This window comes from Rhinatrema bivittatum, chromosome 3, assembly GCF_901001135.1.
Source record: "Rhinatrema bivittatum chromosome 3, aRhiBiv1.1, whole genome shotgun sequence".
Classification (NCBI taxonomy): Eukaryota; Metazoa; Chordata; class Amphibia; order Gymnophiona; family Rhinatrematidae; genus Rhinatrema; species Rhinatrema bivittatum.
This window is the reverse complement of record NC_042617.1, coordinates 246814562-246834141: the sequence shown is the minus strand read 5'-3', so window position 1 is coordinate 246834141 and position 19580 is coordinate 246814562. Positions and strand designations below refer to the sequence as shown.

Sequence of the window (19580 nt, the reverse complement as noted above, 5' to 3'; positions counted from 1 at the left end):
AAGCACACAATTGAAAAGTAATGCAGAATGATATAATTAGATTGGGCACAAAGTTGAAAAATTGCCACACACAAGAATTTATGACTCCAAGTTTTTGAGGTCTGTTGCAAGAGGTGGCTTTGTTTATTATTATTACTACCCCCTTTTATTCTCTCAACAGTCTCTGCCATTCCTGAACTCTTCCCAGACAGCTGTTTCGAAGTGACTCAGCTTTAAAACTGGAGGGGTGCCTTCTCTGAGGTGCATGCTGGGTGCTGCTAGTTAACTGGTGGAGGCTGTTACTGTAGTGGAAGGAATCTCCTCACTGTCTCTGAGCCTTATGAGGAGGGGCATCTCCTGTAAGGCAGTATAGAACTCTATGGTCTGAGATAGGAGAGAGAGTCTGATACACATTAACCCTTCAATGGACCAGTTCCCTCTACATACAAGTGCAGGAGAAGGGAGAAGTCCGTGAGTGCAGACAGCTGGCTCAGTGTATTTCCTTGGCTGCCATACGTAACTGCCAGTGCTGCTGCTCCAGCACTCAGGATGAGTCACATCCATTGCTCAGTGCACACTCCCCGTCTCACTCAGCCTGGGGATAAGACAGAGACTGGAAGGCAGGGGCAGTTCTATAAAGAGGCAGAGTGAGGTGGCAGAATTTTAAGGCTCCCCTAAAATGCCAGTGCAACATCTGCCTCACCTCAGTGCCTTATGTTACAAGAGCAGCACACATTTAAAAACAGAGAGGTGCAGCGTGAGTGTCCAACGTTGTTGTGGCGCACAGGCTCACCACTTTATTCTGCCTCTTGCTGCACCGGTTTACTATGCATGCAGTAGGGCTGAAGCTAAGGTGCAACTATCTCCTTGCCTTGATGCTTTGCCCTGCTCAAATTATGATGGTGCCATTTGCCATCCATATTGTGCGCTGCCTGAGTGCCGGTCCTGCGGGATATCATGTAAGTAAAAAAAAAAAAATGGTTAAGGCTATGGCTGCATTATTATTTTTACAAAGTTAGTGGGCCGCATTTCATTGGTCAGCTGCGGTTTTCCCTCTGTTGCTTAGCACAGGAGCGCAGTGGGGGCCTGAGGAAGAGGAAGAACACAGAGAGGGAGCGGGGACCACAACCATACAACTGGATGGGAAAGCCAAGGCAGCAGCAGAACAGTAGGCAGGGAGGTAAGCACACAGAGACCAGAGGTTGAGGCAGGGCAGGGCTACAGCTGAAGTGGAGCACAGCAGGAGATCTAGAACAAGCACGTGTTATAGTTAAGTGTGTTTTGGTGGATCCTTGGGTGCTGTGGGAGATGACCACGCTCACGGGGTGGAGCCCCATGAGGAGTCACAGCACTGGGCTAGACTCGTAATGCACAAAACACAGTTTAGTTCTTTATTACACAGCTTGAAGAGAGCCACCAGAGGTGGCAGTAGTGAGGCAGTCTGGTAGTTGCAGTCTCAGGGACCTCGGCAGAGGGAGCCCGTATTTATTTATTTATTTATTTATAAGCTTTTATATACCGATGAACGTTGGGAACATCTCCTCGGTTCACATAAAACGTAACGGTAGCTAAACGAGCTTTACAGAGAACAAAGATCGCAACACATAAAATTGCTCAACAGTGAGCAATGTAAAATAGCATATGAGGGCGGAGGAACCAAGAACATAAGGGAGTAATAACAATATACTGGTACATGCACTCACAAAATCATAATGTACAGGTAGGAGGTCTAATTACATAGATAGGAGGTCGAAATACATGGCTAATTAAATATAGCAGAGAATTAGGAGGAAAGGTACATGTACTCACAACAATAACTATTTCAGGTAGGAAGTCTAATTACAAGGCTAATTAAATAATTGAGTAGTGGCAGACAAAGAAGAGGTTGGGAGGGCTAGAGGGGGAGGGAGGGCTGTTCGGAGAATGCTTGTCTAAATAGATAGGTTTTTAAATTCTGCTTAAATTTTTTTTGGGCAAGGTTCTTGCTGTAGGAAGGGATGGACTTTGTTTCATAGGCCAGGTCCAGCTAAAGATATAGCGCGAGCTTTTGTGGATCCAAGTTTAGATAGTTTAGGTGAGGGAATGTTGAGGGTAGCTTTGTGTTGTTGCCTTATTGGTCTGTTTGACTTATGAAAGGTAAGGTGTTCCGTGAGCCAGTGCATGTTTTGGTTGTGGAGAGCTTTGTGGATAAGAGTGAGAGTTTTATAAGTTATTCTTTCAGCGATAGGTAACCAATGCAGATTTTTTAGAACAGGAGTGATGTGGTCATTTTTGTGTGTGTTAGTGAGGATGCGTGCAGCAGCATTTTGCAGTAGTTGAAGAGGCAGTAGCGTGCTTTTAGGTAGACATAGTAGCAGGGCATTGCAGTAGTCAATTTTCGAAAGAATAAATGCTTGTAAGATGGTACGAAAATCACTGAGGTGCAGTAGGGGTTTAATTTTTTTGAGAGAGTGGAGTTTGAAATAACAGGCTCTAAGTGTGTTGTTGATGTGTTTTTTAAGAGAAAGCTGGTTATCAATAGTAATGCCAAGACTGCGTACCTGTTGGTTGTGGTCAGTGGCGGAGAGGGGGTTGCAGCCAGTTAGCAGGGGAGGGGCGATGCCTTGGGGAGAGATATACAAAAGCTCTGTTTTGGCTGTGTTGAGAGCTAAAATGTTACTTGTCAGGAGTGTGCTAATAACCTATAATGTGGAATTCCATGTTTCGGTAGCTTTTTGGAGAGTGTCTGTTACAGGTATAAGGATTTGCACATCATCAGCGTAAATGAAGTGCGGGAGGCCAAGATTAGATAGGAGGTTGCAGAGAGGGAGGAGGTAAATATTGAACAATGTGGAGGACAGGGAGGATCCTTGGGGAACACCTTGAGGCAGGGGGATGGTTTTGGAGGTGCAGTTGCCTATCTGTACATTGTATTGTCTGTCTTGCAGGTAGGATTGGAACCATTGCAGGGTGGTGCCAGTAATGCCAATGTCAGAGAGGCGTTGGGCCAGAATTTTATGATTTACAGTGTCAAAGGCCGCTGAGATATCCAGGAGAATTAGGATATGAGAAATGCCTTTGTCGAGGCTTTTGAGAATGTAGTCAGATAGTGCAATTAGTAGGGTCTCCGTGCTATGGTGTCTTCGAAAGCCGTATTGCGAATGAGATAGAATGTTATGTTAGTCGAGGTAATCTGTTAGTTGTCGGTTGACTGCTTTTTCAAGGATTTTAGCAATGAAAGGCAGATTAGAAATAGGGCGAAAGTTGGAAAGATCAGAAGGGTCCAGTGTGGGTTTTTTTAAAATAGGTTTGATATTGGCATGTTTAAGCTTCTGGGGGATGATGCCAAGCGTGATTGAGCTGTTGATGATATTTGAGATGGGTGTGGTGATGATGCTAGGGATGGAGAGGAGCGTTTTAGTTGGAATGATGTCTGAAGGGTGTGTGCATGGTCTCATTTTTTTTTAGGATAGATTCGGTTTCCAAAGTGGAAATGGTATCAAGTGCAGTGAGCCTTGCAGTATTGTTACTCAGATAGCAGCCAGATGAGACATGTACGGGAGGAAACGCGACATGATATTGGATATTTTCGCATTGAAGAATGTGGCAAGGTCATCGCATTTGGCCAGTTCATCAGAAAAATGTGTGCCGCTAGAGCTGGATTTAGTTAAAGAGTTTACTAATTCGAACAGGGCCCTGGGATTAAATTGCAGGTGGTGTATTCTATGTGCGTAGAAGTCCCTTTTTGCTTTGTCGATGGCTGTTCTGTAGGTATAGAGGTGGGTTCTGAATGTAGCTAGAAGAGAGGCGTTGGGAATTTTTGCCATTTCCTCTCCAGTTTTCTGAGGCTGGATTTCATGGCTTTTAGCTCGATGGAGTACCAGGGTTGTTTCTTCTTACTAGCAGGGTCGATAAGGCGCGATTACATGGGGTAAAGGTCATCAGCAATAGCATTAGTGATGAGGTTCCAAGATTCAAGGGCAGTATTTGCATCTGTTAGGTCGAGTTTATTAAGTTCCTGTGTGAGGGCTGTTACTAGGTCTTCCTGCTTGCAGTTGCGTCTGAATTGGATGGTTTTTTTGGTGTGCATTGGAGTAGAGGAACTATTTATGGAGCAGGACTTGTCAATACGGAAGTGATCCGACCATGGGATGGTGGAGCAGGTGAGTGAGTTAGATTGAATTTGGGAGTTGGTGAAAATAAGGTCCAGGGTGTGTCCTGCTCTGTGAGTGGGGTTAGAAATAAGTTGTTTAAAGCCTAGTGCATTTAAGGCAGATAAAATGGCCTCGCAGGCGGGTGTGAGGGGCGTCGCATCAACATGGATGCTGAAGTCACCAAGGATAATTGCTGGGAGGTGAATGTTTATGTGTTTAGAGACATATTCAATTAGAATAGATGGGTTTTTTTCTAGAAGACCTGGTGGAGCATAGGCTAGGCAGATTTGCAGATTGGGAGCGGTGAAGAGACTGATTTCTAGTTTGTGTGGAGGTGAAATGGGTTTGTTCATGAATTTAAAGGCCTTTTTGGCAGCTAATAGGAGACCACCACCTTTTTTTTGGGTCTGGGAATAGAGAAGATGTCGTATGACTGAACAGGTAGTTGGTTGATGAGGGCAGTGTCAGTTTCTTTTAGCCATGTTTCTGTGATGGCAAGTATGTCCGGTTTGTCATCAGTAAGGAGGTCATGGATTAGAGTTTTTTTGGAAATGGATTGCGCATTAATTAGGAGGAACCTCCTGACATCATCATCTCCTTGATGATGTCAGGAGGTTCCGCAGCAGGTCTGCCAGCGAGGAGATACTGTGGATGAGATAGACTGAGAGTTAGAGTACTCACTAGGTGTTTGCTGTTGATATGCGATTCCAGGTCTGATGTAGAAGGTACAGGCACCGAGGCAGGGAGAGCAGGCCCTTGAGGAGCGAGTACCTGTTCCCTGTAAGGCACCTGAAATAAAGCAGAGGGCCCCCGAGGAGCGGGTACCCAGGTTAGCAGCTACCCCAAAGGGCAGAGGGAGAGCTTCCAGCGGCAGCACGGAAGCAGCAGAATAACGTAGACAAGAACGAATTCAAGTCCTTGCTAACTCACGGGTAGCAAGTAGAAGGCAGCCTAAATACCCCCACCAAAGTGAGGAACTTCTGGGGCTGGCCCGGTTCTTTCCCACACTGGCCCCTTTAAAAGGAAAGGCTGACATCGCCGCACATGTCTAGGTGATGTCAGGGGGCGGGGCTTTGGTAGCATCAGTAATCCTGCCTCAGAGGAAGGTCTCTTGGTGTCTCCGTACTGCTGAGAAGGCAGGTAAGTGCGGTCGGCCACAGCCTCCGTGGTCGACCGTCATAACAGCAAGGTATTGCTCTGCAGGTCCTGGACTTCAGTAGCAGCACTGGGGTGAGCTGGTGATAAACTACCACTGGAGCGTCTGCTCTGAATTTAACCTAATAACACCCCAGCTCCTCCCCCCTTCCGGAGAGGAGAGAGAGAGAGGACGCTGGTCTTGGAGAGGTGAGGGGGAGTGATGACAAGTATAGAGAGAAACTGGTATGGGAGGAGGGGTGACAGTGACTGGTGAGAGAGAGACACTGATCTGGGGGGAAGGGGTGACAGTGACTGATGACAGAGAGACTCGGGAGGGGTGATACAAGTGAGAGAGAGAGAGAGAGATTGGTCTGGGGGAGTGACAGTAACTGAAGAGAGAGAGAGGAGAAAGAAACTGGTATGGAGGCAGGGGATGACACAGTGACTGGAGAGAGAGACTGGTCTGGGGGGAGGAGCAACAGTGACTGGAGAGAGAGACTGGTCTGGGGGGAGGAGCGACAGTGACTGGAGAGAGAGATTGGTCTAGGAGAGGGGTAACAATGACTGGTGATCGCAAGAGACTGATCTGGAGGGAGGGGTGACAGTGGCTAGTGAAAGCATGAGAAGGGACTGATCTGGAAAGGAGAGTTGACAGTGACTGGTGAGTAAGCAGTGTCGGCCTTTGGGTAGGATGTGCTGGATGGCTGCTGTGGAACCACCAGCATCACCTATCCTGCTGCAGTGGGGCTGCAGCAGACCACATCCCAACGTGGCCTGAAGATATGCGGAAGCCCTGAGAGCATGTGTGCGTGCATGTGCGACAGACTGTGTATGGTTGAAAGAATGAACAAGTGTAAATGTGTTTGTGTGTGTGTATGTGTATGTGAAAGGCTGTGTCACAAATGCACACATATGAGTATGTCACACATGAGAAGAAGTGTAAGAGAGTGAGAAGAGCCTATATATGTGAGAGAGTGAGTATAGGTGTGTGTTTTATTGGTGTTTTGAGAAATGTATAACATTTTTAATTATTTTGGATGTTATATTTATCAGATGTTTTGATAGCTAAATCATGCTTTTAATTAGCATGATTTAGCTGTTATGATTTATGATTTAGATTTATCGGTTAATTTGTTTGATGTTTTTGGTCTAAATGCTAAGCGATACATATGCTGTATAACAGAGCACATCGCCCTGGTTTTTTATACTAAATTACTTTTGCACTATAACTGTTTTTTTTTAACAATGAAAGTGTAAAGTATGTTGTGTAGATCAGCGAAACCAATTTCTACTTGAGTATTTTTTTAATGGCAAAATATGAAAAATGCACATGGGTGTGAGTGGTTTTGCAAGGCACTGTATTTTATTAGGTTTTTGGGGTAATGTTTATTTTATTTATTATTTATTTTTAAGAAATTCTATTCCACACTCATGCTTAACCTATTTAAGGCGGAACACAGTTTATTATGTCTTTCTTTGTATGTTTGCTATTTGTTGTTTTTTTTTTTAAATAATTTGTTTCATGTTATTTATTGGCCTAGAGTTCTTGCTTAAAGTGAAAGGTGGTTTAATAAAGCAGAGAATAAATAAATATTATAGAGTATGCCTTTTGGGTGTTGGGGGAGGGGTGCCATCTTGTTCCTCGCCTCAGGCAGCAGGTTGCCTTGAGCCGCCTCTGCTGGAAGGACTCAAAGGAAGGAAACTCAGGAGGTAGGGAGATTAAGAGGTCCTGTGTCAAATGTGTGAGATGCTATCCCTGTCTTGCATGCTGCCCATTAATTGTCACACTGCAGGACTCATGCTGTAGTTAGAAAGACGAGACGTGCATGATTACACATGTTTAAGAGGCATGGTTGGTGTTTCTTCTTGCTGCGAGGTGCAGAGATCCGAGCCCATTTGTTGATCTGGATCTGAGCACCAGGTTGAGACTTTTTTGTGGCACATCTGATCAGCCCTGAAGGCACACCATGGCACACTAGTTGGGAAACACTGTTCCGTGAGTTAAAAGACAAGAAGAATCTAATTTCACAACAGAGGTATGAGGAAAACAAAAGAAAGCAAGGAAGAATGAAGGTTTGGGAGAAACCAGTAGTGCCTGATACTTGGATCAAAGTGAACTGCCCAAGGACAGAAGATTAGATGGAGACCCCCAAAATACACATTAGGAGTTTAATCCATGTTCTGAAGCAAATAAACCAAAGAGCTTTGTGTGAGTGTGAGAGTCATGAAGGGGGGGCAATTTATTTGTAAAGGAATGTCCACTAGTAAATGGAAGTTTACCCACATCAAAAACCCCTTTTAAAATTGCTGCGAGCGGCAAAAGTGTACTCGCTATTGACAGCAGGCATAATTTTCCTTGCGGGGAAAATATGCGGCACTGGAGGCCAGGACCTTGACAGGCCCGGAAAATCAAAAGCATTTTTTAATCCCTGTGCCCATTTTTCACTGATTTAACCCATGTGCTTTGCACCTGCAAATTATGTGGGTTAAATAATCACTGTGCCATAGGCCTAATTTGTAGATTTTCCAAGGGAAAACCTTCAGAGAGTTTCCTTTTGAAAATGGGCCCATAAGCTGTCATGGACCATTGGAAATTGCCCTGTAAATAATGTATTGAGCAGATTCTAGGAAAAGATGAAGATGAGAAAGGTGGCGGCTAGTTTACTGAGCTGCAATATCTGATATGTAAGAGTATGAAATTATGAATGAAAAATGTGGCTGTATTGTGTTGCAAAATCTAAATGTTGAGAAAGTGAGTTTTCTCAGTATGAGATTTTGCAGTATGTAGAAATTTCAAGAAGTAAAAAGTGAGTGGTGTGAAAATAAAGAGCCAACCCATCCCTCTCTAGGAGTGGGGAGGCCACAACTGGTGCAATGTTCCATCTCCAGACACTGGGGGCGGGTGCGACAAGGAGAGAGGCAAAAGCTGAGGGACTGACTGACAATCAAAATGTGTAGGCTGGTCTGCCCACTAGCCTCTTCTTTTGGCGGTTTTTCATCTACCTCATGCTCCAGGTACTTTTGTGACAATCCACTCAAGATTCACGGAGGGCGGATAGTTCCTCCTACAGAAGTCGTTCTTTCAGGACAGAAACCAATAGCTTGTACAGGGCTGGCCCCCCACCCCATCTTCCTGCACCTGGTAACATTTAAAAGACAAAATTAAAGATGAGCGGTGGTTTCCATGACCCTCAGTTGGAGGCTGCTGAGATGTAGGCCTTTGTTTGGTGTTGTCTCCGGCTGTTTATCAGGGCTTCTCTGTTAGACAACATTGGTGCATGCAGCCTGACTTTGCTACCGTGGGCATGTTGTTCCCTGTGTCAGTTGCTGGGCCTGGGGAGCTTGTTGTCCCATGGGTCCAGTAAGGGAACCAGTTTTCCAATGGAAAGCTGCTGGTGATTTGTGGAGCAGTAACAGGGAGAAGAGAGGTAGGGGGAATTGAGCCTCCATCACGGGTGACTAATTATGGTCCTGTTGATTTGAACTCCCTCCCCCCCCCACCTCAGGGTGGTAGTGTCATGCAGTCTGTTGTGGTGTGTAGGGGCACATGGCTTGGGATTGCATATGTTGACCACTTATGCCCATGTTCTCTTGCATTGAGCTCCATTTGGTGGAGTGAAGGCCTTGGGTGACTATCAAGCTTGAATTTTGAGTCTAGGCATTAGGGTCATGACACTTCCAGGGTGGCCATCTTGGTGAAGTCTCTGTTGCTTACAGAATTGCCATTTGTGTGAGGTCAACACCACTAATGTATGAGGTGCCCATATTTGGAAGGCTCGCGGCAGTCATTTTGAAGAAGTTTGCATAAGTTATATGGTGAGCAGTTTAAGGAATCAGCTAGATATGCATATTGACCATGTGTTGTCCATTTTGTTAGTAAGATTGTGGTCTTCTTTCTCCGTGCAGGGCTGTCCGGCTCGGAGGGTGGGCTGGGCCTGAGAGGCTTTTTGCGGTGCTTGTGTGGAGAGGGGGCCTTCAGCTTAGGGAAGGCCACACAGACATCGTCTGATTGGTGATTGAAGGTAGAGGAGGCAAGGAGTCTTGCACTCATCTTCGGTGTCTCCCAACATATGGCTGCCTTGGAGCCTGGTGGCTTCTTTGGGGTGAGGTAGCCCTATGGTGGATGCCTGAACCAGTAAGACATTAGTATGGTGTGTGCTTAATACCGCCCTCAGGTGCCTCATATCACCGCGTGTGAGTATGCAGCTCAGGAGTAAGAGTGTTAGTGGTCATGGTATATCCTGCCCTAATTATTGCCAGGTGGGGCTGATGATCAGGGTCCTGATTCAAGGACAAAGTGGTACTTGGAGTCTTTGGCATTCCCCCATCCCCATGTTTACTGGGGGGTTGGCCCCAAATGAGGCTAGGGTGCGATGGCTTCTGTCCTATTGAGTGGCCAACTGGGGAGGCAGCAAGGCTGATGTGTGTGTGTGTATGGGGGGGGGGGGGAGGTTGTTTGTTTGTGGGGAGTTAATCTACTTGGGATATGCTGGGAGTGGTTGAATGGCCAGGACGATATTGGATAGCATGCTGCCAAAGTTGGCAGATGCTTTCCCACCTATGCAGCCTTCTGGACTTTGCGATAGCGGAAGATGGGGCCTTGCATCCTATTCAAGCTATGTAGGAATAGAGGTTGTGTGGATTGACCAGACATGGCATTGGTTGCCATACATGATAGGATGCGTGCTTGTGACTTGTTTTACTTTGCCATACACTTTTTGCAATTTTTTTTCCTGATGCTATTTTCCCCACTTATTCTTGGAGTATATGAATTTAGATCTTTTGTCATTGCAGCTTGTTTTAGCTGAAGCTTTGGAATTTTCTATTTTAGTGTTCTCAGTACCTTCAGGTACTCGTCCATGAGTCAAACCGTACAGGTGGATTTTAAAAGCGTTGCTCATGCAATAACATCCCCATACATGCATATGTGGGCCGTGTGCGAGCAACGCGAATGTTAAGAAACTGGGAAGTAAGCTCGTAAATACCCATGCATGCGTCAAGCATAAGAAGGCAGAAAAGGAGCAGGGCAGGGGCGTTCCGGGGTGGGGGACAAGATTTAACACATGTAACCCCCAAATTTTGCAAGGCTGAACATTACTACTGGTCCTGATGAGGCACAAGTCTGGAGATTTTGGGCCAGAGGGATCCTGAACACTGGGCGGTGGGGGGTGGGGGGAGAGCGAGAGAGCACACCTCTGTTAGAGAGACAATCTGACACGCTACATATCTCCCATTGTAAGAGGGGCACTTTCAGCCCAGGGTTGGTTTTGGGGGCAGTGGTGTTACATTGGTCTGTCTAGGGCACAAGGGTCTGTAGACCCTTGCAGCACCGCCACCCTAAAAAAAAACCCACCCTGAGTTGAAAGTGCCCCTCTTACAGTGGGAGAAATATATAGAGTGTCAGATTCATTCTCTCTCTCACTCCCCCCCCCCTCCCCAATCTGGTCACTTGCATGAGTATGCGTGTAAAGGCCGCACACATACGCACGGTAGGGATATTTTAAATGATACATGTGTACTTGCATGTGTGATATAAAATTAAGCATATCTTTGCTCGCGTGCCCAGTGCGTGCGTTTATGGGCGCATGCGAACTCCTTTTAAAATTTACCCGTCTATGCACAGTGATTGTAAAAGTTTTCCTCTCTACATTTTTAGGAGGAGTTATCTATCTTTTCTGACTTTGTGTCCTTGTTGGTAGGACTCTCGGCACATTGTTGTATACCATTAATTATGTGATTTCAATAGACAGTGCTGGTGGGTGGCTATGGTTCGACTGGTACAATCATTTTAATATAGAATTACTAATAAGAACAATGGCGGTCTTTGCGTGGGGACAATTGAAAGGATAAGAGAAGTATCCTTGTGGAAATTGCAAGGATGCAGTCGTACTTGGGAAGGGGGGGGGTCTACGAATATGGCTCTGGCTCTGACCATTATGCATAATAGTGGGCACCTTAAAATTGCAATTTTCAGACATATTTGGAGCTCCTTCAGTCTGATGCAAGCAGCTACTTGTTCTTTGACTCACTCAAGAAAATGGTAGTGGCTCTATCATCATTTTGAGAAGTGTGAATTCCTTTCCTGTCAGTAGCGGAGCATTTTATCACTGGGTTGTATTTAATAAGACAGTCATCTTTGCTTTCTGAGTGCAAAGTGGAATTAAATTATACATTTTTTTTATAGTCATATGGGGAAGTGAGTAGCATATACGCATGTCTGGTTTCACATATTTTCATTAATAGTGGCGCCCTTACAGTGGAAACACTATGATGGTAGTATGGTGACCCCGGGGAAGCAATCAGGCAAAAAAAAAAGGGACAAAAAAATCACAAATGATAAATATAAGGGTCAGTAATCAAAATTTCAATATATGTCAATGGTGAAGAGCTAAGGTATCAACAAACAAGCCTGATGGTGTGCCCTGGAATATGCAGGCTACCCGGTCTTACCAATCATTCACCCTGAAAATTCTAAACATCACAGATACAAGGTATATTTTTTGATACATTTTTCAAGCAAATAAAATGAAAGTTCTTTAAAGCAGATAAAATGGAAATAAAAACATTTCATAGATCACAAATGAAATTGGTAAAGAGCCCCAGCCTGACAAAGGCCATAGTTTCCCAAACAAGTACTTCCTCAGGGGTTAGTTGATTGGAGCTTAAACTAGAGCCAAACCATGTGCTATTACCATTCACAGCTGAAAAGGGTTAAATGTACAGTCAATAAAACGATTCAAATGAATAGTAACACAAAAGAGTACTTATCTGGTGTAAACCAAAGCAACCTTTCAAGACTGATGTGCTAGACGCATATTCACCTTTTTATTGTGTGGTAATGATACCTGTGTAGCCTCCTAGGAAGAGGCAAAAGCCAATAGAGCAAATGAGACCAGTCATGAGGAGAGGCCCTCATGTAAGACAGTATAAAAGGATTCCGGAATTTAAACTATAATTGTAAAAAATTATATATGTTCTTCTGAGCTTGGTACAGACTACTCTCTAGGCAAGGAAGTCAATAGTCGTTATTTCTGGTACTACAGCTTCTTGGTCTGGCCTGCTTGATGCCCCCTCAGTATCCTTTGCTAGTTTGCCCATGGCTTAAAGCCTACTTGTTAATTCTCCTAACCTGTTTGCTTTGCTCTTTATTCTCAACCAAAGCAACATGTGATTCAGCAGCAACATTTGCTTGCAGCTCTCACGTGATTGATACTGGAAGCGATATCTGATTTCTTCACTTTTCTTCATGTTTTTCTCAGTCACATTCTTGGCTATTATCACTTGGTTCCTGGAAGGTAGGAGATGATATCCCCAGTCCTGATCTCTATATCCCTACCAGCATGCCTTCTAAGGGTGTGTCAGCCATATAAAAGTTCTCCCCATTGAGGCCAAATAGGTAGGCCTAGTAGCCAAAGGCTCTCATGTGACTTATTAGAGGTTTTTCCAGGCTGCTGTTTGGCCTTTTCACACATATCTCTATTTTCGGGCATGATCATAGTTTCAAATTCACTGTAATTTGATTGTATTCACAAATCATCTGTTGCATGTGAGCACCTGTTTTCTGCTGCAAATTACCTAAGGTAATGATGTACATGTCATTTGCTTTTCAGTTACCGCATGTACATGCAAGATAGGAGAAGGGTGATAGACATCTAAATATCTCAAAGGTTTCCATGCTCAGGAAGTAAGCATCTCTGTGGAGATGCCTCTTTCAATGGAAGTGGGAGGATATAGAATGTAGTAGATGGCGAGAGACTCAAGAAATAATCTTATGAATATTTTTTTTTCTTTTTACAGAGAGCATAGGATAGAGATGCATGAGAATGGCCTCCCCCGAGGAGGGGTGGAGTTAAAAAACAGTATCTGGTTTCCAGAAAAGGCATGGGAAAAAACAGGGAATCTCTGACAGGGCATCAATGAAACTTCGGAGGTAACTGTGCCCAGAAGGGGGTCACTATTCTCACTGGGCCATATAGATCACCAAGGATCAGTGCTGGCAGCTGTCGCAGTTTCTGTCCAAAATGATACCTCACCACCAAGCAGAGGCCCTCTAGTGAGCTTTGTTCCTAGCTATCTGAATCATCTCCTCAATGGCCACCTGACTCAGCCCTGTGGTGCAGCCTCCTTTCCACTAGGGATTCTCAGTGAGCATCACATCCAGCTTTGCCAAGCGCCTCGGACTGCTCACACCACACCAAAGCTCCAGCCCCATTTAACCCTATCTTGCAGAATTTAGATGTCTCCTCATGGCTCTCTGACCTGGCCATTATTACCTTGCTCCATGCCTTGTGGCCTCTGGGCATTTTGTAGCTTGCTCCTTGTCTTGCGGACTATTCAGGCCTTATCTTGCCTTGTGGCATCTGGGCCTTCTGTTTCCTTGTACCTTGCTCTGTAGCCTACTCAGGCCTTACCTTGCTTAGTGACCTCTAGAACCTTCTGCTTAGTGGCCTATGGGCCTTCAGTATTGCTGCCTTTGAGCCTCAATGTTCTTTGTTCTGTTTTGTCTTGTCTAATCCTTGTTCAGTCCTGCCCTGGTCAGTCTTTGTCGTGCCCTGCCCAGTTCAGTTCTTAGTATCTATTCCCTACCTTGCTATTGCCTTGCCTTGCCCCAGTTCAGTATCCTGCTTAAGCTTGTGTCCATCTCCAGTTTCAGTCCCTACTCAGTATCCTGCCAAGCCTGTGTCTGTATCCAGTGCTAGTCCCTGTTTATTATCCTGTCCAATCTGTTCTAATATCTAGTTCTCAGCTCTATACCAGATCTCTGCTTCCAGTCTGTCTCCTGCCCACAATGTCCAGCCTATGCCTGACCTCAGTTACAGCCTGTGGCCTGCCCTGCCTTGTCCAGCTTCATCCAGCTAAGCCCTACCAGCCCCCAGAACTCAAGGGCTCAACCTGCGTGGGAAGGGACTGGCTAGGCAGAAGACCAGCCCTTGTTCAGTCCTGCAGTCCTGTATCCTTCTTGTCTGTGGGGGTGTTTCCTAACCCCAGCCAGGTATCTCATGACAGCAGCTTACCATTCACGGCAGGGCATGTGTGACTTGCCCTGGCTACTGGTGCATGTGTGACCTGCTCTTCTTTGGCAGTGTCCTCATTGAAACATTAACTGCAAAATCTTTAAAATCCTTGTTTTCCTTTTATCCAGCAGGCCATCCACATGGCAATATTCTTCAATTTTGCTGTAATCTTTTCTTCAGCATGTCATCTGTTCCATCCACGTACCTGTTTCTGTGCTGTGGCTTGTGAGCTCCCTCATCGCTAGAGTGTTCTCAATATGGGTCTCATTTAGGCACTTGTGATGTGAAATGGACAGCTGTTTTTTACTTTACTCTTCTTCCAAAGAGACTGCTGCATATCTTTCCGCCTTCCTGCTTTGCCTGATATAATTTGTACAAGTATCCTTGCTACGGGGAAAGCAATTTGTATGGGTCTGTCTCCAGTGCATGTGGCAGGCTTTTTGAGGATCCTGTTAAGCAACATGGTAATATTGAGGACATATCCCATTTCTCTGGTCTTCCACCAAGCGTTCCAATTTACCTTCATTGGTTAAGGTGGATGTACTATCTACCCGCAGTTGCCTGTGGGCTATTTCAGCATTCCTCCAGTATTCAGTCCTGTGGGCTAATTCAGATGTGGTTAGTTTATATTCCCAGTTTTAGTCCTTGTATAGGTGGGCAAGTGCTAGACGACCCAAGTGAAAGCAGTATAGTAATATTTCTAGATGCAACACAGTCTTGCAGGAGTTTCTCCATGTATTGCATCTCCCTGAGTTTGCCAAAAGCCCTTTCTATCTTCCCTCAGCTATCACTGCTCATGTAACTTCTGCTCTGTATAATAGTAATTATGGTTATCAACATAGGGTCACTCGACCAACACTTTTTGGCAGGCCTGTTTCCTGGCACACCACATGTTCCTCATGACCATTTCAAACTTGCGTATCTAATGAAGCTTCACTTGCGACATAGTCCTAGTATTGTTCGAGGTGCCATAGGCCAGGCTCTTTGAGTAATTGCATGTTTCTGTTCTATTGGCCAAAGATGAGTTGTAAGAATGCAAATTCCTCTCACCTCTTACTGCATTCCTTACATTTTGCCACGCATGCTATTCGGTATTTTTCCTTACTGGAAGCTTAAGACTTGGCATCTGTACAGTATTGGGTTCCTCTTGCACTCTAACCTGTCTTGCTGGTTATCACTGGGAACTGCATCGGCCCATGCAGGACAGAGTCATTTCACTTTATGGCTTTCTGCAAATTAAGAAACGACTTCATTCAACAGGCTAGAGTGTTTTCTTTTTCTGGGAAGATAAGGGCAGTACCCAGGGGCCGATGCAATACAGTTCGCTCACACGAGCGTACTGTTTAACCCGCTGTTGGACATGGTGCTAAAATCCACCCCCTAATGCAATAGGGGGATTAGTGCCTATTTAACCCGCGTCTAACGCGGAGTGAATGAGATAGCACTCATCACAGCAAATGCATGTGAAAGAGGCTATTACTCATTTACTCCACATTCAAAAAGAAAATGTGCGTCTCAGACGCACATTATCGCTCAGATATTAACGCCTGCCTGGAGCAGGCATTATAGCTGAGTGCATGTAAAGAAGTACAGAAATGCAGAAAAAAACTGCTTTTCTGTACTTCTTCAGTAAAAAAACAAACAAACAAAAAAATACCTCGGCAGACAGAGTATGAAGACCGACGCCGTAACTCGGCATCGGTTTTCATTAATAGCAGATGGCCGGTTATGAAAACCGATGCCGAGTTTTACTGGCGTCAGTCTTCATAACCGGCAGCCCCGCCGCGGGTTTGCGTTAGCAAGGAGGCGTTAGGTTGCGCAAGTGGGCGCCATGCGTGCGATAAGAAGCGGATGCTGAAAAGTCAGCGCCCACTTTCCGTGAAAATTATTGCATCAGCCCCCCAGATTGATGGCTTTGCTAGATTGGGACGTTTAGCTACATTTAGTATGCAGTATAGAGTGTGAAGTACAGGCCTGTTAGGTAGCAACTAGATGCAAATTGATTACATATTATCTAAAATTACTTGTCTATGATTGGTAACTCGGAGTAATTTTGGCTGGTCAAGAAAATGCATTGATACCTACTCTCTTTCAGATCCTATGCAAGCAGTACAGACTATCTGACAACACTGTGCAGTCCTCTGCTATTTCTTCTTCTTGCCTCCCTCCACGTTTGGGAGCAGCTTACATAAAACATCAGAGTTAATGGCAGCTCTTATTAGATGAGGTTTCTGATCAGTCCTAGCGCAACATACAAAAGTGGTCGGATATTGAGCCATGATACGTACATGCATTAATAGGCAGTCTCATTAATACAAAGGTATGTTGCCTTACCAATACCCAAATGGGCTCTAATGTGTTTGCAGCATTATACAGAGTTGATGAGTTTGGGATATGGCCACATCTAAGTTGGTGGGGGAGCCCTTGGCAAGTGAGGTTTCACTGCCATGGACTGTGGCAGGGTTAACCATGTCCAAAAGCTCCTCAGACAAGGGAATTCCAAGTAACCAGTCCTATGAACCTATGGGAAAGCTGAAATGAGCCGTTTGTCAAGTCTTCAGCTTTGACGGCTTGCTAATCAACCAAAGAATTATTTTTGTATATTCATAAGTGGCTCCTGCTCTTTTGCAGATCAGGATGTCATTGCATGACAGACAACGTTTACCTGGTAATCAAGATTAGAATTACAGGATAACATGAGAGGGCAAGAATTTGACGTCCCTGACAGTGAAAAGAAGGGTTGGCTTCTACGATTAACTCTGCAGCTGCATGATATTGGGTTGCTTATTATGATGCTTCTTGAGCACATTTTGAATTGTAATGAAGTAGATTGAGTGCGTGGTCAACCTATGGGTATGCGAGAATTTAGTAATTTAGTTGGCGTGTTTTGTTTATATCCTGTGATTGAATTGTTGCATGCAGTTGACCTATGCTGTGGCCATATACATTCAATAAATATCTGTACGCGTTCCGTCTGCGGCAGACACGCAGCGGGCCTCCTCACCTCTCTCTTCAGTAACTCCAGTGCCTGGTCCCTCATCTCTGGCGGTGGTAGACCACCAGCTCCGTCCTCGGGCCACCCCTGGTGCCTCCCGCTCAGCTACAGACCCTGGTGTCTCCAGTCCAGCTACCACTTCTACTGCTCCACATCGGGCATCTCTGCGTGGTCCGCGGAGAGACGCTGCTACTCGAGCTGCGCCCTCCCTCTAGGCGTGTGCCGCATTATCCTGAACCTTAAGTAGGGCCTGGCAGCGGGAACCAGGCCGCAGCCTCGGATGATGATGAATGATGATGACATTCAGCGGAGCACTGGTATGTAAAGCCCAGGACTCTGCCTACCTAGCTTGCTTTTTCGAGTACTCTTTGCCTCCTGTGAGATTAGTCTCGTTCCTAATGTTCCTGTTCCCTCATTGATCCCGGTTCCTGATTTCTTCGTTCTGCATTCCTGCTCTTCATCCCTTCCTCGGGATTGCCTACACGGATTTTGACTCTGCTTTGCCTGACCACATCGATGAACCCTCTCCAAGCCCGGACCTCTGCTTGCCTGACTACTCCGTTGCCTCTCTCCAGACCCAGGACCTCTGCATCCCTGATGACTCCGTTGCCTCTCTCCAAGCCCGGACCTTGGCATTGCCTGACTACTCCATTGCCTCTCTCCAAACCCTCTGCTTTGCTTGACTACGTTTTGACTATCTCCATGATCAGATTTTAAGCCTTGCTTGCCACTACTTCCAGATTGCCACAACCCTGACTCTAGCTTGCTCTATGATGCCTCTTCAGCCTACATCCTGGACTTAGTCCTTTTCAGGCTCGGCCTGCTCTTGCTCGAGTGCCCCCTGTCTGACTTTGTTCCTTTGGCGCCCGAGTCTCCGGTACATTACCTCATCCAAGTACCAGACTGTACCATTTCTCTTCTTCTGTCTCTGGGCTGACATCGATCCTCCCATCGACGACGTATGAGGCCCACCTAAGTCCAGGCCGGTCCCCGGCACCCAAAGGCTCAACCCGCAGGAAACGAGGGCTGGTATTGGTGAAGTGCCAGCTGGCCTCCATACATCAGCCCACTTCGCCTGCCGACGGTGGGGACCTGTAGGTCCCTACCTACGGGTTGCGTCAACCCCACCTCGGCCCAAGGGTCCACCTCCAGTGCAACAATATCTTCTTTCTCTCTAGCAGCAGTCTGATACATAGCTCTGTTTATAGGTATAGTGCAAAAAGGGGGGACCCAGTTAGGGAGTGGGTGGACAAGGACGAGCTGATGGGGAGGTGACGAGTTGTGCATCGTCACGGTCATGCTGACTTTGGCCAAGGGGTGTATAAAGTAGAATTGGATGCTGAAAGAATTAGCAATAGAGGCAATAAAGTAGAGCAGCTATATTTGGGACATGTGTAAACCATCCAATAAGACAGAGGGAGCTCTTGGAAACAGCAGGAGATGCAAGTGAAAAAGTGGTCATCATTGATGATTTCTGTGTGATTTTTATTATTATTGTTTCTACGTATTTTGTATTAATGTATTGTAATTCATTTAGCATGGTTCTGTCAATATAGGCGGATAACGAATACTTAATAAATACATAAATTAATGGGTCAATTCAATATTGGATCTTATATTATGGCTCCCATTCAAGTCAGAGAGAAAGAACAGGGGAGGGAGAGAGAGGGATGAGAAATGGACATACCATAGGGGAGGACAAATTTCAAAAGCCATTTACCTGTGTAAATACTGATTTATCTGGATAAAAAGACAGTCCTGAAAATTGGACCACCATTAAGCCAGCTAAAATTATGTGTGGGATTCCATATTAACCCCACTTTTAGCCGGCTAATGGAGGAAATCCTGGAAGCATGTTTTGCACACGATTCGGAAGAAGCAAGTGTATGTGGCATTTTCAGAAGTTCATGCACTATTTCCAGTTAGATTCAGACCACGCAAAAAGCAGAGGCAAAGACCATGATCAAGTGTACATGTGGGCAATTTTGCACCCATGGACTTATACCTGGGCTGGCTGTTTTGAAGGTTTTTGGTGGTAAAGTATGTACAATGGAAAATATTCAGTAAATCTGCATGTACATAGCAAGCACATGGATAGGTTCACTTTAAAGGTACTCAGGTAATTGGCTGAGCACACGTACACTGTTTGGCGCTGGTGGACCCTTGAGCCGAGAAGGAGTTGATGCTAGTTTTGGGGAGGAGCCCTCAGGTTCCTACCATCGGTAGGCGTTGGTGGGGACCTAGTAAGGAGGTCTCCACTGTCGGTAGGCTGGTGAGGAGCAGAAGATCCCGCTGAAGCTTCACCCACTACCAGCCCATGTT

The 19580-nt window shown here is 45.6% G+C and overlaps 1 protein-coding gene across 1 annotated transcript in view; it reads left to right on the top strand.

Moving 5' to 3' along the window:
• MOXD1 (monooxygenase DBH like 1) overlaps positions 1-19580 on the top strand; it is a 211900-nt gene that overhangs the window by 154224 nt on the left and 38096 nt on the right.